We start from the raw sequence: 13,061 nt of genomic DNA, 5'->3' as shown, positions 1-13,061 counted from the left end.
CTTTTCCCCCCCCCACCCCTCCTCTCCTGCCCTCAGTGAGCTCTGTGTGAGTGGAGCACTGTGGCAGCTCTGACTGTAGCCACTGCAATCGTTTCCCAGCGCTAATGTTGTGTGGTTTTGATGAAAGGAAGCAGCCAATGGGGTCCCCACTCACATACACAAATCTGCACTTCATTTGCACAAAAGAGCTTCTGGATGGCTTTCCTCCATGCTTCTGGTCAACACCACTCTCTCTGAGAAATGATCAATGCCTACAACTGTTTGCTCTTCCCCAGATAAAGCAGATGCTATTCATTACTGCCTTTGCCATGCCTGTATTGCTGCTTTCCCCAGAGCAGCCACAGTGGGGTCATGTGTTTGCTTTTGCTTTAAAATCCTTTTGTTCTTAAGTCACTCCACTTTTTGCTCTCAGGATATGATGAATGATTAATGCTGGAGCAGTAGTAGGAGTAGCAGCAGCATCATGGAATTGGAGAAGTTGGCTTGGCAGCTTCCAAAACTCGTTGAGAACGACCAACAGATAAATGCAAACCACTTCTTACAGAGTCCCATGGAATTGTTTGGCTTGGAAGAGGTCTTTAAGGTCATCATCAAGTCCATCAACCTCCCTGCCCACTGAACCATGTCCCACAGTGCCTATGAGGAGAGACTGAAGGAGCTGGGGCTGCTCGCTTTGGAGAGGAGAAGGCTTCCAGGAGACCTTATTGTGGCCTTCCAGTATCTGAAGGGGGCCTAAAGGAATGCTGGGGAGGGGCTTTTTAGGGTGTCAGGTAGTGATAGGGCTGGGGGGAATGGATCCAAGTTAGAAGTGGATAGATTCAGATTAGATGTTAGGAAGAAGCTGTTCACCATGAGGTTGGTGAGACACTGGAACAGGTTGTCCAGGAAGGTGGTAGAAGCCTCATCCCTGGAGATGTTTAAGGCCAGGCTGGATGTGGCTCTGAGCAACCTGACCTAGTGTGAGGTCACAGGATTACAGGCTCACAGGATGTCAGGGCTTGGAAGGGACCCAAAGAGATCATCCAGTCCAACCTCCCTGCCACAGCAGGACCACACAATCTAGCTCAGGGCACACAGGAACACATCCAGACAGGCCTTGAAAGGCTCCAGAGAAGGAGACTCCACAACCTCTCTGGGCAGCCTGTGCCAGGGCTCTGGGACCCTTACAGGAAAGAAGTTCCCCCTTGTGTTGAGCTGGAACCTCCTGTGCTGCAGCTTCCACCCATTGCTCCTTGTCCCATCCCAGGGAGCAGTGAGCAGAGCCTGTTCCACTCTCTCCTGACCCCCAGCCCTCAGATAGTTATAAACATTGATTAAATCCCCTCTCAGTCTTCTCTTCTGCAGACTAAAGAGCTCCAGGGCCTTCAGCCTCTCCTCACCAGGCAGTGCTCCAGTCCCCTCATCATCCTCATAGCAGATCCCTGTCCCTCTTAAACTGAGAAGTCTAAAACTGAAGGCAGTACTTAAGATGAGGTCTCACCAGGGCAGGGTAGAGGGGGAGGAGAACCTCCCTGGATCTGCTGGACACACTCTGCTTAATGCCCCCCAGGATCCCATTGCCCTCTTGGCCCCCAGGGCACATTGCTGTGCCATGGATGTTCTCCCCCAGCACCCCCAGGTCCCTCTCCCTGGGGCTGCTCTCCAGCAGTCACCTCCCAGCCTGGACTGCTGCAGTTTGTTATTGCTCCCCAGGTGCAGGACTCTGCACTTGTCCTTGTTGGACCTCATTTGGGTCCTCTGTGCCCAGCTCTGTCTGTCCAGGTCTTGCTGGATGGCAGCACAGCCTGCAGCTGTACCAGCCAAGTCTCCCAGCTTGGTCTCATCAGCAAACTTGCTGATGAGACTCTCTCTGCCCATCTGTCTGTCCCCTCATCAGTGTCATTGATGAAGATGTTGAACAGTACCAGACCCAGCAGACTCCACCAGGTGTCCCTCCCCATGGCAGGGAGGTTGAAACTGGATGATCTTTGAAGTCCCTTCCAACCCCCCTGAACATAAGGGGCCCCTTTCTTGAGTGCTGTGTATTTTCCTGCCCTTAAAATACGAATGGATGGATGGATTTAATAACTGAGTAGGGAAAATTATTTCCCTTGAGAGTGAAAGATGTGAGCATTTCAAACCCATCCCTGCTGCAGCTCTCCTTCAGGATGCAGCCAAAGGCATTTTTCAAGAGGACCTGCTCAGAGCAGTCAGCAGCTCTTGCTGGAGCTCTTGAACAGCTGGGTGAAAACCATTTCTATATGGGAGTCAGAATAAAATCTGCTGTAGTGCAGGATGAGTTTAGCATGCTGGAGGAGGGTGGGAGGCCTTTGCTCATTTCCTTGGCTGAAGCTGTTTCATGTTGTACAAGTAATGGCATTGTCAATCTGGGAAGAGACCTGGACTTCCATCTGCTCCTCCCAGCACAGTGATGTCACTCCTGGGCTACCAGGTCACAGAATCATAGAATCAAGCAGGTTGGAAGAGACCTCCAAGCTCAGCCAGACCAACCTAGCACCCAGCCCTGGCCAACCAACCAGACCATGGCACTAACTGCCCCAGCCAGGCTTGGCTTCAACACCTCCAGGCACAGCCACTCCACCACCTCCTTGGGCAGCCCATTCCAATGCCAATCACTCTCTCTGACAACAACTTCCTCCTAACATCCAGCCTAGACCTCCCCTGGCACAGCTTGAGACTGTCTCCTTGTTCTGTTGCTGGTTGCCTGTCAGCAGAGCCCAACCCCACCTGGCTACAGCCTCCCTGCAGGGAGCTGCAGGCAGCAATGAGGTCTGCCCTGAGCCTCCTCTGCTGCAGGCTGCACCCCCCCATCTCCCTCAGCCTCTCCTCACAGGGCTGTGCTCCAGGCCCCTCCCCAGCCTTGCTGCCCTTCCCTGGACACACTCTCCTTATGCTATAAATCTTGCACTTGGAAGTCTCCACTCTTCCCATGCTTGTGTCAAAAAAGAGAGGGCAGGGCCTGCTGGTGCTGGCAAATTTCAACCACATCCCTCCCCTCCCCATTCAGGCTCATCATTGTTTTGATGCTCCAGCTAAAGCAATTCTCCACAGATACAGATAGATAGACAGATATTGTCCTCAGAATGAAGCTTCCCACTGCTCACCTTGGGAGATGCAGAACATACCAGCTGGGCAAGAGCTCTTTATGGATATTTCTAGTGCCCGGGGAGGTGGGAGGGAGGTGGAGAAGAGGGGAGAGGGGAGGGGGGGGGGAAAAAAAAAAGCAACAAACTACAGCAAGTTTACAGTAATTGCTTTAATGAGGCAAAGCCCTTTAGAATGCAAACACACTCAACAATGCACAAAGAAACAATCAAAAGTGGTCGGGTTGTTTTTTTTTTACAGGCTGGTTTATAAGGAGGCAATAAAAACAATTGTGTGGCACACTCAGTTGCATAAACAGGCTCACCATGGAAGGTGTTTGTTGGAGAGTAGGACTAGGAAGACTTAATTGCTTCCATTATTCTTATTTGCAGCACACACACACAAAATGCTGCTGCAATCAAAACTTAATCTGCTGCTTGATTTTTCAATAATAATAAAGGAAGGAAGAAAGCAGAAGTTCTACTCCAGTGCCATTGTTGTCAATACAATAAAGCACAGCCACTCTGCTAAGTGGGGTTTCATTCCTCACTGCTTGTAAGGAGGGATAACAGTGATTAATATCCACACCCCTGGCAGTTTCTAAACCTGGTTCAAAGGCAGGGCCATTATTTCTCTTCCCATGGAAGGCAGAACACCAAAATGTTCATAAGGTCTTCCCTGAAGATGTGGGCAGAAGTTGTAGAAGCCTTCAGTGAGGTCCTTCTCTGGCTGCCAGTCCTCTTTGAAGCAAGCACCAAAAGCAATGCAGAATTCCAGGTGCTGTTTTCATTCATGCAGCTCTGCTGACAAACTGCAAAGGAAGAATATGGAGTCACAGAGTCAAAGAATCACAGGGATTTAGAATCACAGAATCATGGAACCACAGAATCACAGAACTACAGAAATACAGAATCACAGAATCATAGAATCACAGAATCACAGACACAGCATCATAGAGACACAGCATCATAGAACCACAGAATCACAGACACAGAATCATTGAGACACAGCATCATAAAACAACAGAATCAGAGACACAGCATCATAGAATCACAGCATCACAGAAACACAGAATCACAGACACAGAATCATAGACACAATCATAGAGACACAGCATCATAGAACCACAGAATCAGAGACACAGCATCATAGAATCACAGCATCACAGAAACACAGAATCACAGACAAAGCATCATAGAATCACAGCATCATAGAAACACAGAATCACAGACACAGCATCATAGAATCACAGAATCATAGAGACACAGAATCACAGACAAAGCATAATAGAATCACAGCATCATAGAAACACAGAATCACAGACACAGCATCATAGAATCACAGCATCACAGAAACACAGAATCACAGACAAAGCATAATAGAATCACAGCATCATAGAAACACAGAATCACAGACACAGCATCATAGAATCACAGAATCATAGAGACACAGAATCACAGACACAGCATCATAGAATCACAGCATCATAGAGACACAGAATCACAGACACAGCATCATAGAATCACAGCATCACAGACACAGCATCATAGAATCACAGCATCATAGAGACACAGAATCACAGACACAGCATCATAGAATCACAGCATCACAGACACAGCATCATAGAATCACAGCATCATAGAAACACAGAATCACAGACACAGCATCATAGAATCACAGCATCATAGAATCACAGCATCACAGAGACAGCATCATAGAATCACAGCATCACAGACACAGCATCATAGAATCACAGCATCATAGAATCACAGAATCACAGACACAGCATCATAGAATCACAGCATCATAGAATCACAGAATCACAGACACAGCATCATAGAATCACAGCATCATAGAATCACAGCATCACAGAAACACAGAATCACAGACACAGCATCATAGAATCACAGCATCATAGAATCACAGCATCACAGAGACAGCATCATAGAATCACAGCATCACAGACACAGCATCATAGAATCACAGCATCATAGAAACACAGAATCACAGACCCAGCATCATAGAATCACAGCATCATAGAGACACAGAATCATGGAATGGCAGAATCACATAGCAACAGGACAATGCCAAATGGTTTTGAAGTAGAGAAGGGCAGATTTAGATTAGACATTAGGAAGAATTTACTCTGAGGGTTGTGGAACAGGTTGCCCAGGGAGGTGGTGGAGACCTCATCCCTGGAGACATTCAAGGCTAGGCTTGATGGGGCTCTGGGCAATCTAGCCTAGTTGGAAATGTCTCTGCTTAAGTGCAGAGGGGTTGGGCTAGATGACTTTTAGACATCTCTTCCATTCCAGTTTGTTCTATGATTCTATGATTCTTTGAAGGTGTTAAATGGGCACAGCAGCTCTGACCAATCCCCATTTCCAACAGCTCTTCCTCTTGTGTTTCTATCTCAGTTGTGGTGATAAAGTTGCTTCCTGAAAGGGGATGGTGGGAGGGAAACCAACAACTAAAAAAAGGCTGCTTCTTTAGCAGAAAGGTTGCCCAAGAGCAGTTTCCATCACACACTATCTGGAAGCTATTCTGTGAAATATTGGACTAATTGGCTTTTCCTGGACTGAGACACTTCGTAGTTGTAGCTAAAATTAACAGATTGGAAGATTGCCTGAAAATGATGGATGAGATTTTATCAGATTGTAGATTTCTGGACATTTTCCATGGCAGCTGTAAATTTTCCCCCCTCAAAAAAAGAAACCCAACCCAAACCAACCAAAAAAAAATCAAGTTAAGCAGTGGTAGAATTCACAGCTCTTACACAGCTACTGACTTGATCATTAATCATCCTAAATGAATGTTAAAGTGTTACATATGATGAGCCAGATTTTGCCCTGGGGGTTACACAGAAGCCTCTGGTTGATGACAAAGGAAGGGGAAATGGCTCATGTATGTGAATGCTGAATTTAGCCAGCTGCTGGGGATTCTTAGTGCTGGCTGAGGGAGGTGGAGATGGCTGTGGTTTATCAATCCCCTCTCACATGAGGGATCTGGAAAGAAATGGTCAGAGAATGGTTTAGGTTGAAAGGGACCTCAAAGATTCCAACCCCCTGCTGTAGGCAGGGACAGCTCCCACTAGATCAGGTTGCTCAAGGCCTCATCCAACCTGGCCTTGAACACCTCCAGAGTGGTTGTGGAGCACAGAATCACAGAATGTGATTGAAGATGGTGGAGTCACCATCCCTGGAGATGCTGCTGCACCCCCAGGGTGGTTGTGGAGCACAGAATGTGATTGAAGATGGTGGAGTCACCACCTCTAGAGATGCTGCTGCACCTCCAGAGTGGGTGTGGAGCACAGAATGTGATTGAAGATGGTGGAGTCACCACCTCTAGAGATGCTGCTGCACCTCCAGAGTGGTTGAGGAGCACAGAATGTGACTGAAGATTGTGGAGTCACCACCTCTAGAGATGCTGCTGCACCTCCAGAGTGGTTGAGGAGCACAGAATGTGACTGAAGATGGTGGAGTCACCACCTCTAGAGATGCTGCTGCACCTCCAGAGTGGTTGAGGAGCACAGAATGTGACTGAAGATGGTGGAGTCACCACCTCTAGAGATGCTGCTGCACCTCCAGAGTGGTTGAGGAGCACAGAATCACAGAATGTGATTGAAGATGGTGGAGTCACCATCCCTGGAGATGCTGTGGACATAGCACTTTGGAACATGGTCCAATGGCCATGGAGGTCTTAGGCTGATGGTTAGATTTGATGAACTGCAACCATTCTATAGTGATTGAATAGTTAAGCTCAACAATTTGATGATGGAACTCAGTGATCTTGGAGGTCTTTTCCACCCAAACCTCTTTGATGATTCTCTGATTCCTCACCTCCTCTGCAGACCCTGGAGGTCAGAAAACCTGTAGAAGCTTCAGCAAGGTCATGGAGCTACACAGCCCTCCACCTTGTGAACATCTAACTCCTCCCAGCTCCTTTTACTTAATGCCATTATACTAATTACAGTCACACTGCACTTAGGCATATTTATGTTAGCCACAATAGAACAGCTACAGGACCAACTTTTTCAGCACAGCCTCTAGGTAGATGCACTGCAAACAACTTCTTTGGCTGCCAGCTATAGAGTACTGTTATCAGCAGGTTTTCTCAGGGCCCATTTAGTTCTGTTTATCCCCAGGCTTTGGTAATAAATACATGTATTTGGGGGCTCTAGGTAGATTAAACATACTGAATAGTCAAAGCCCACAGAAGCTAATTTCCCTGTCACTGCATTACAGTTAAATTGGCCACGCACGTCTCGCTCAATTATGTAACTTGAAGACTACCAACAACAGAAGGTTCCTGGTTTCAATAGTGTATCTGCTGGGTTTAGCACTCACAATGGATCAGCTGGTAGCTTGAGAGACTAAACCCATCGTGCTTTGAAACTCAGAGCCACGGTTTCAGGCTGGAATGTTGCCTTTGTTTGTGGGTTTCTCCTATCCTTGCTGGATGCACGCTATAATAGGCTGGAAGGTAACTCGCAATTAATGTATGCAGCTCAGCCTGTACACCATCAGATCCTCCTCTGATACCAGCTTAGGCAAGCAGGGATTCAGCCAGGAAAGGAAAAAAAAGAGCACAGCACTCAAATAAACTCTTTGCTGAGATATCCTGATGCAGGGAAAAGTGCCAGCTATGCTATGAAGTCTCTTCAGTAGCCGTATCTAGTCTGCCCTTAAAGACATCCAAGGATGGAGCTTCCTCCTGGGCAACCTGTTCCAGTGCCTCACCACCCCTCCAGTGAAGAACTTCTTCCTAATGTCCAATCTGAATCTTCCCACTTCTGGTTTTGCTACATTCCTGCTGCTCCTATCACTATCTGACACCCTACACAGTTCCCCCAACTCCTATCACTGCCTGACACCCTACACAGTTCCCCCAACTGCAATCACTGCCTGACACCCTACACAGTTCCCCCAACTGCAATCACTGCCTGACACACTACACAGTTCCCCCAACTGCAATCACTGCCTGACACCCTACACAGTTCCCCCAACTGCAATCACTGCCTGACACCCTACACAGTTCCCCCAACTCCTATCACTGCCTGACACCCTACACAGTTCCCCCAACTGCAATCACTGCCTGACACCCTACACAGTTCCCCCAACTGCAATCACTGCCTGACACCCTACACAGTTCCCCCAACTCCTATCACTGCCTGACACCCTACACAGTTCCCCCAACTGCAATCACTGCCTGACACCCTACACAGTTCCCCCAACTGCAATCACTGCCTGACACCCTACACAGTTCCCCCAACTCCTATCACTGCCTGACACCCTACACAGTTCCCCCAACTCCTATCACTGCCTGACACACTACACAGTTCCCCCAACTCCTATCACTGCCTGACACCCTACAAAGTTCCCCCAACTCCTATCACTGCCTGACACCCTACAAAGTTCCCCCAACTCCTATCACTGCCTGACACCCTACAAAGTTCCCCCAACTCCTATCACTGCCTGACACCCTACAAAGTTCCCCCAACTCCTATCACTGCCTGACACCCTACACAGTTCCCCCAACTCCTATCACTGCCTGACACACTACAAAGTTCCCCCAACTCCTATCACTGCCTGACACCCTACACAGTTCCCCCAACTCCTATCACTGCCTGACACACTACACAGTTCCCCCAACTCCTATCACTGCCTGACACCCTACAAAGTTCCCCCAACTCCTATCACTGCCTGACACCCTACAAAGTTCCCCCAACTCCTATCACTGCCTGACACACTACACAGTTCCCCCAACTCCTATCACTGCCTGACACACTACACAGTTCCCCCAACTCCTATCACTGCCTGACACCCTAAGAAGTTTCCCCAACTCCTATCACTGCCTGACACCCTAAAAAGTACCTCTCTAGCTTTCCTGTAGCCCCCTTCAGACAGTGGAAGGCCACAATAAGGTCTCCTGGGAGCCTTCTCTCCAGATCGAAGAGCCCCAAGTCTCTCAGCCTGTCTTTGTAGGAGAGCTGCTCCAGCCCTCTGATCACCCTCATGGCCCTTCTCTGGACACCTTCCAGCCTCCTTTGGAACCTCTCCATCAGGTCCATGTCCTTCCATGTTACTACATGTGAGGTCTCACCAGACATGGCAGAATCACCTCTCTTGATCTGGGCAACCCTTACAGGGCAGAACATCTTCCTAAGATCCAATCTGAACCTACCCACTTCTAGTTTTGCTACAGATGGGGGAGGGGGAAACCCAAAGATATCCCAGATGCATTTTTTTGACCTCTTAAGGCCAAGAGGAAGATAAGATTTAACCAAACCCAGAGGGTTGGGTTTTTTTGGTTACCTAAACTGGAGATAATGCAAAGACAGCAGACAAATTGATCATGTTCTAAGAGTATGAGATTCACCAGAGCCAGCATTTCCTCATCTGCCTCTGGTAGGTGTCATTAAGACAACTGCTTATTAAGAACTGCCTTCTGTGGAGGTGGATTATCATTCTTTAATCTTACCTTAAGGGCTATCATGAAAGAAAAAGTTCATCAAGCACTTGTAAGGTGTAGTAAAGTCTCTGCTGTGACTCATCTTGCAGCACCACAAGCTGCTGGAGAGAACAGCTCTTACTTAGTAGATACAAACCTGAGGTAGAACACAGTGAAGAACCAGAGCTCAGCTCTCCAAGGCTGATAGCAGCCACAGAGTACCTGGAGGGGGCTTACAAGAAGGCTGGGGAGGGACCTTTTGCAAGGTGTTGCAGTGATAGGATGAAAGGGAATGGCTTTAAGCTGAAAGAGGGGAGATTTAGGCTGGAGGTTAGGAAGAAATTCATTTACAGTGAGGGTGGTCCAGTTCTGGAGCCTTTAAAACAAGAAAGATATGGATGTGCTGGAAGGTGTTCAGAGAAGGGCCATGAGGATGATCAGAGGGCTGAGTTCCTCTCCTATGCTGACAGACTGAGAGGGCTGGAGCTGCTCTGCTGTGAGGAGAGACTGAGGGAGTTGGGGCTGCTCAGTCTGGAGAGGAGAAGGCTCAGAGGAGAACTTATTGTGGCCTTCCAGTATCTGAAGGAGGCTACAAGAAAGCTGCTGAGGGACTTCTTAGGGTGTCAGGCAGTGATAGGACTGGAGGGAATGGAGCAGAAGAAGATTCAAATTGGATGATAGGAAGCTCTTCACCATGAGAGTGGTGAGACACTGGAACAAGTTGCCCAGGAAGGTGGTGGAAGTCTCATCCCTGGATGTTTTTGAGGCCAGGTTGGATGTGGCTCTGAGCTATGTGATGTAGTGTGAGGTGTCCCTGCCTAAGGCAAGGGGAGTCTGAACTGGATGATCATTGAGGTCCCTTTCAGCCCTCACAATTCTGTGATTCTGTGGTGAGAGTCTGGAGCAGGTAGCTCAGGGAAGTTGTGGATGTTCCCCTTCCTGGATGTGTTCAAGGCCAAGCTGGACAAGGCCATGACAAGCTGCTCTAGTGGAAGATGTCCCTGCCCACAGGGAGGTTAGCACTAGGTGATCTTAAAGGTCTCTTCCAACCCAAACCACACCACAATTCTATGATCTTTAGCAAGTATCCCTGTGAGGAGAGGCTGAGGGAGCTGGGGGTGTGCAGCCTGCAGAAGAGGAGGCTCAGGGCAGAGCTCATTGCTGTCTGCAGCTCCCTGCAGGGAGGCTGTAGCCAGGTGGGGTTGGGCTCTGCTGCCAGGCAACCAGCAACAGAACAAGGGGACAGAGTCTTCAGCTGTGCCAGGGCAGGTCTAGGCTGGATGTTAGGAAGAAGTTGTTGTCAGAGAGAGTGATTGGCATTGGAATGGGCTGCCCAGGGAGGTGGTGGAGTGGCTGTGGCTGGAGGTGTTGAAGCCAAGCCTGGCTGGGGCACTTAGTGCCATGGTCTGGTTGGTTGGCCAGGGCTGGGTGCTAGGTTGGACTGGATGAGCTTGGAGCTCTCTTCCAACCTGCTTGATTCTATGAACCTATGATTCTATTAACAAACCAATCATGAAAACAGAGCCACCCCAGAGCCACCACACTGCACTTTGAGTTCTACTTTTTAAGCAATCAGAACCACACTGTACCTTCAAATGCTCCCCATTCCTATCACACAACAGTAATTAACAACCCTTAGCATCCTTCCCCCAGCCCCTTCTTCCATTTTGCAGCACACTGGATCTTCTGGAAAACTTCAGTGAGCCAAGTTCCATTAGGCAAAAGCAGAAGAGTAAATCTATTCAAACAATGTGACTAAAAGCAGAATCTGTCTGTTTGCTTTTGCATGCTCAGAACAAAAGGTTCCATTGCTGCTTTTACAGCTAAAGAGCATTTTATAATGAGCTCTGAAATTTTTGGGCAAGTCAGATTACAATGTTGGTTTAACATCAGACACTCTATTGTTTAGATGTAGGATCACTGCAATGTCCTGTCTCTGCAAGCTTGAGTTTTTCCTTTCCTTTTGATATTAAAAAGCCATCCTGAAGTAATCCACAAAGAGCTAAGGCCTCAGGAAAGAAAATATCTCAAAATATGCAGGGTTCTGCACTTTGGCCACAACAACCCCAAGCAGCACTACAGGCTGGGGACAGAGTGGCTGAGAGCAGCCAGGCAGAGAGGGACCTGGGGGTGCTGGGAGAGAGGAGCTGAAGATGAGGCAGCAGTGCCCAGGTGGGCAGCAGAGCCAATGGCATCCTGGGCTGGCTCAGGAGCAGTGTGGGCAGCAGGACAAGGGAGGTTCTTCTGCCCCTGTGCTCAGCACTGCTCAGGACACACCTTGAGTGCTGTGTCCAGTTCCGGGCTGCTCAATTCAAGAGAGATGTTGAGGTGCTGGAAGGTGTTTGGAGAAGGGCAGCAAGGCTGGGGAGGGGCCTGGAGCACAGCCCTGTGAGGAGAGGCTGAGGGAGCTGGGGGTGTGCAGCCTGCAGCAGAGGAGGCTCAGGGCAGAGCTCATTGCTGTCTGCAGCTACCTGAAGGGAGGCTGTAGCTAGGTGGGGTTGGGCTCTGCTGCCAGGCACCCAGCAACAGAACAAGGGGACACAGGCTCAAGCTGTGCCAGGAGAGGTCAAGGCTGGATGTTAGGAGGAAGTTGTTGGCAGAGAGAGTGATTGGCATTGGAATGGGCTGCCCAGGGAGGTGGTGGAGTCTCTGTGCTTGGAGGTGTTGAAGCCAAGCCTGGCTGGGGCACTTAGTGCCATGGTCTGGTTGAGTGGCTAGAGCTGGGTGCTAGGTTGGACTGGCTGAGCTTGGAGGTCTCTTCCAACCTGCTTGGTTCTATGATTGTATGATTACAACCACTCCAAACGACTGCCCAAGCCCGTGTGTTGCTTGGCACAGGGGGACCTAACCAGAGAGCATAAGGAGCTGCCAAGGAGCTGCCACTGAGCAGCATGAGCCTGCTCCACTGCCAGCTCTCATTTGTGCTTAAATAAATAAATAAATAAATAGGGATGAGTTAATGATTGCTAAACCAACAAATCATCCTCCTATTGGAGGAGCCTCAGAGGACAGTCTGTCTCCAGTGGTGATATAACCAGTAAGCAAACACATTGTCACATTGCCTAGCATGGGCACACAAAAAAGCAGAGAGGACTGGAGCAGGAATGTGGAGTATTTGCACAGTGCCAGCCTCCACACATGTTCTTGACTTAGCCTCCTGCTCTTTATTTTCCCCCTAGAGCAGCATGAGGGCACAGCAGAAAAACATTATTTCTTCAGATCTGTGATGCAAGTTTTATTGTTTCCTTCTGTACACTGTTAAGGAGGATGAGAAACATCATGTCTGAAAAAGGAACTGAGGGATAATACCATCCATTGGTTAGAAGGAAAGTTTGTGCTACCATTGTTGTTTTAATAAAACAACTTCTCTTTTTTTCCCCCCTCTGCTTTGGCATCTAAAGAAGGATTGCAACACTGCAGCTGCAGAAACAGCTGGCTCCTCCAACTGTGCCTGCCATCAACACAGTTCATAGGATCATACAATCATGGAATCATCACTGGATCATCATAGGATCACAGAATCATCA

General features: G+C 48.6%; 1 long non-coding RNA gene across 1 annotated transcript in view; it reads right to left on the bottom strand.

The window, feature by feature from the left end:
• Positions 1 to 3,241: 3,241 nt before the first annotated feature.
• LOC135187842 (uncharacterized) overlaps positions 3,242 to 13,061 on the bottom strand; it is a 39,760-nt gene continuing 29,940 nt past the window's right edge. The window contains exon 2 of the long non-coding RNA XR_010307469.1: positions 3,242 to 3,895. This is a non-coding gene — a long non-coding RNA (uncharacterized LOC135187842). The remainder of the gene's footprint in view (positions 3,896 to 13,061) is intronic.

Source organism: Pogoniulus pusillus, chromosome 28, assembly GCF_015220805.1.
Source record: "Pogoniulus pusillus isolate bPogPus1 chromosome 28, bPogPus1.pri, whole genome shotgun sequence".
Classification (NCBI taxonomy): domain Eukaryota; kingdom Metazoa; phylum Chordata; class Aves; order Piciformes; family Lybiidae; genus Pogoniulus; species Pogoniulus pusillus.
Note: the sequence above shows the minus strand (reverse complement) of the source record. Positions and strands in the feature narration are given on the sequence as shown.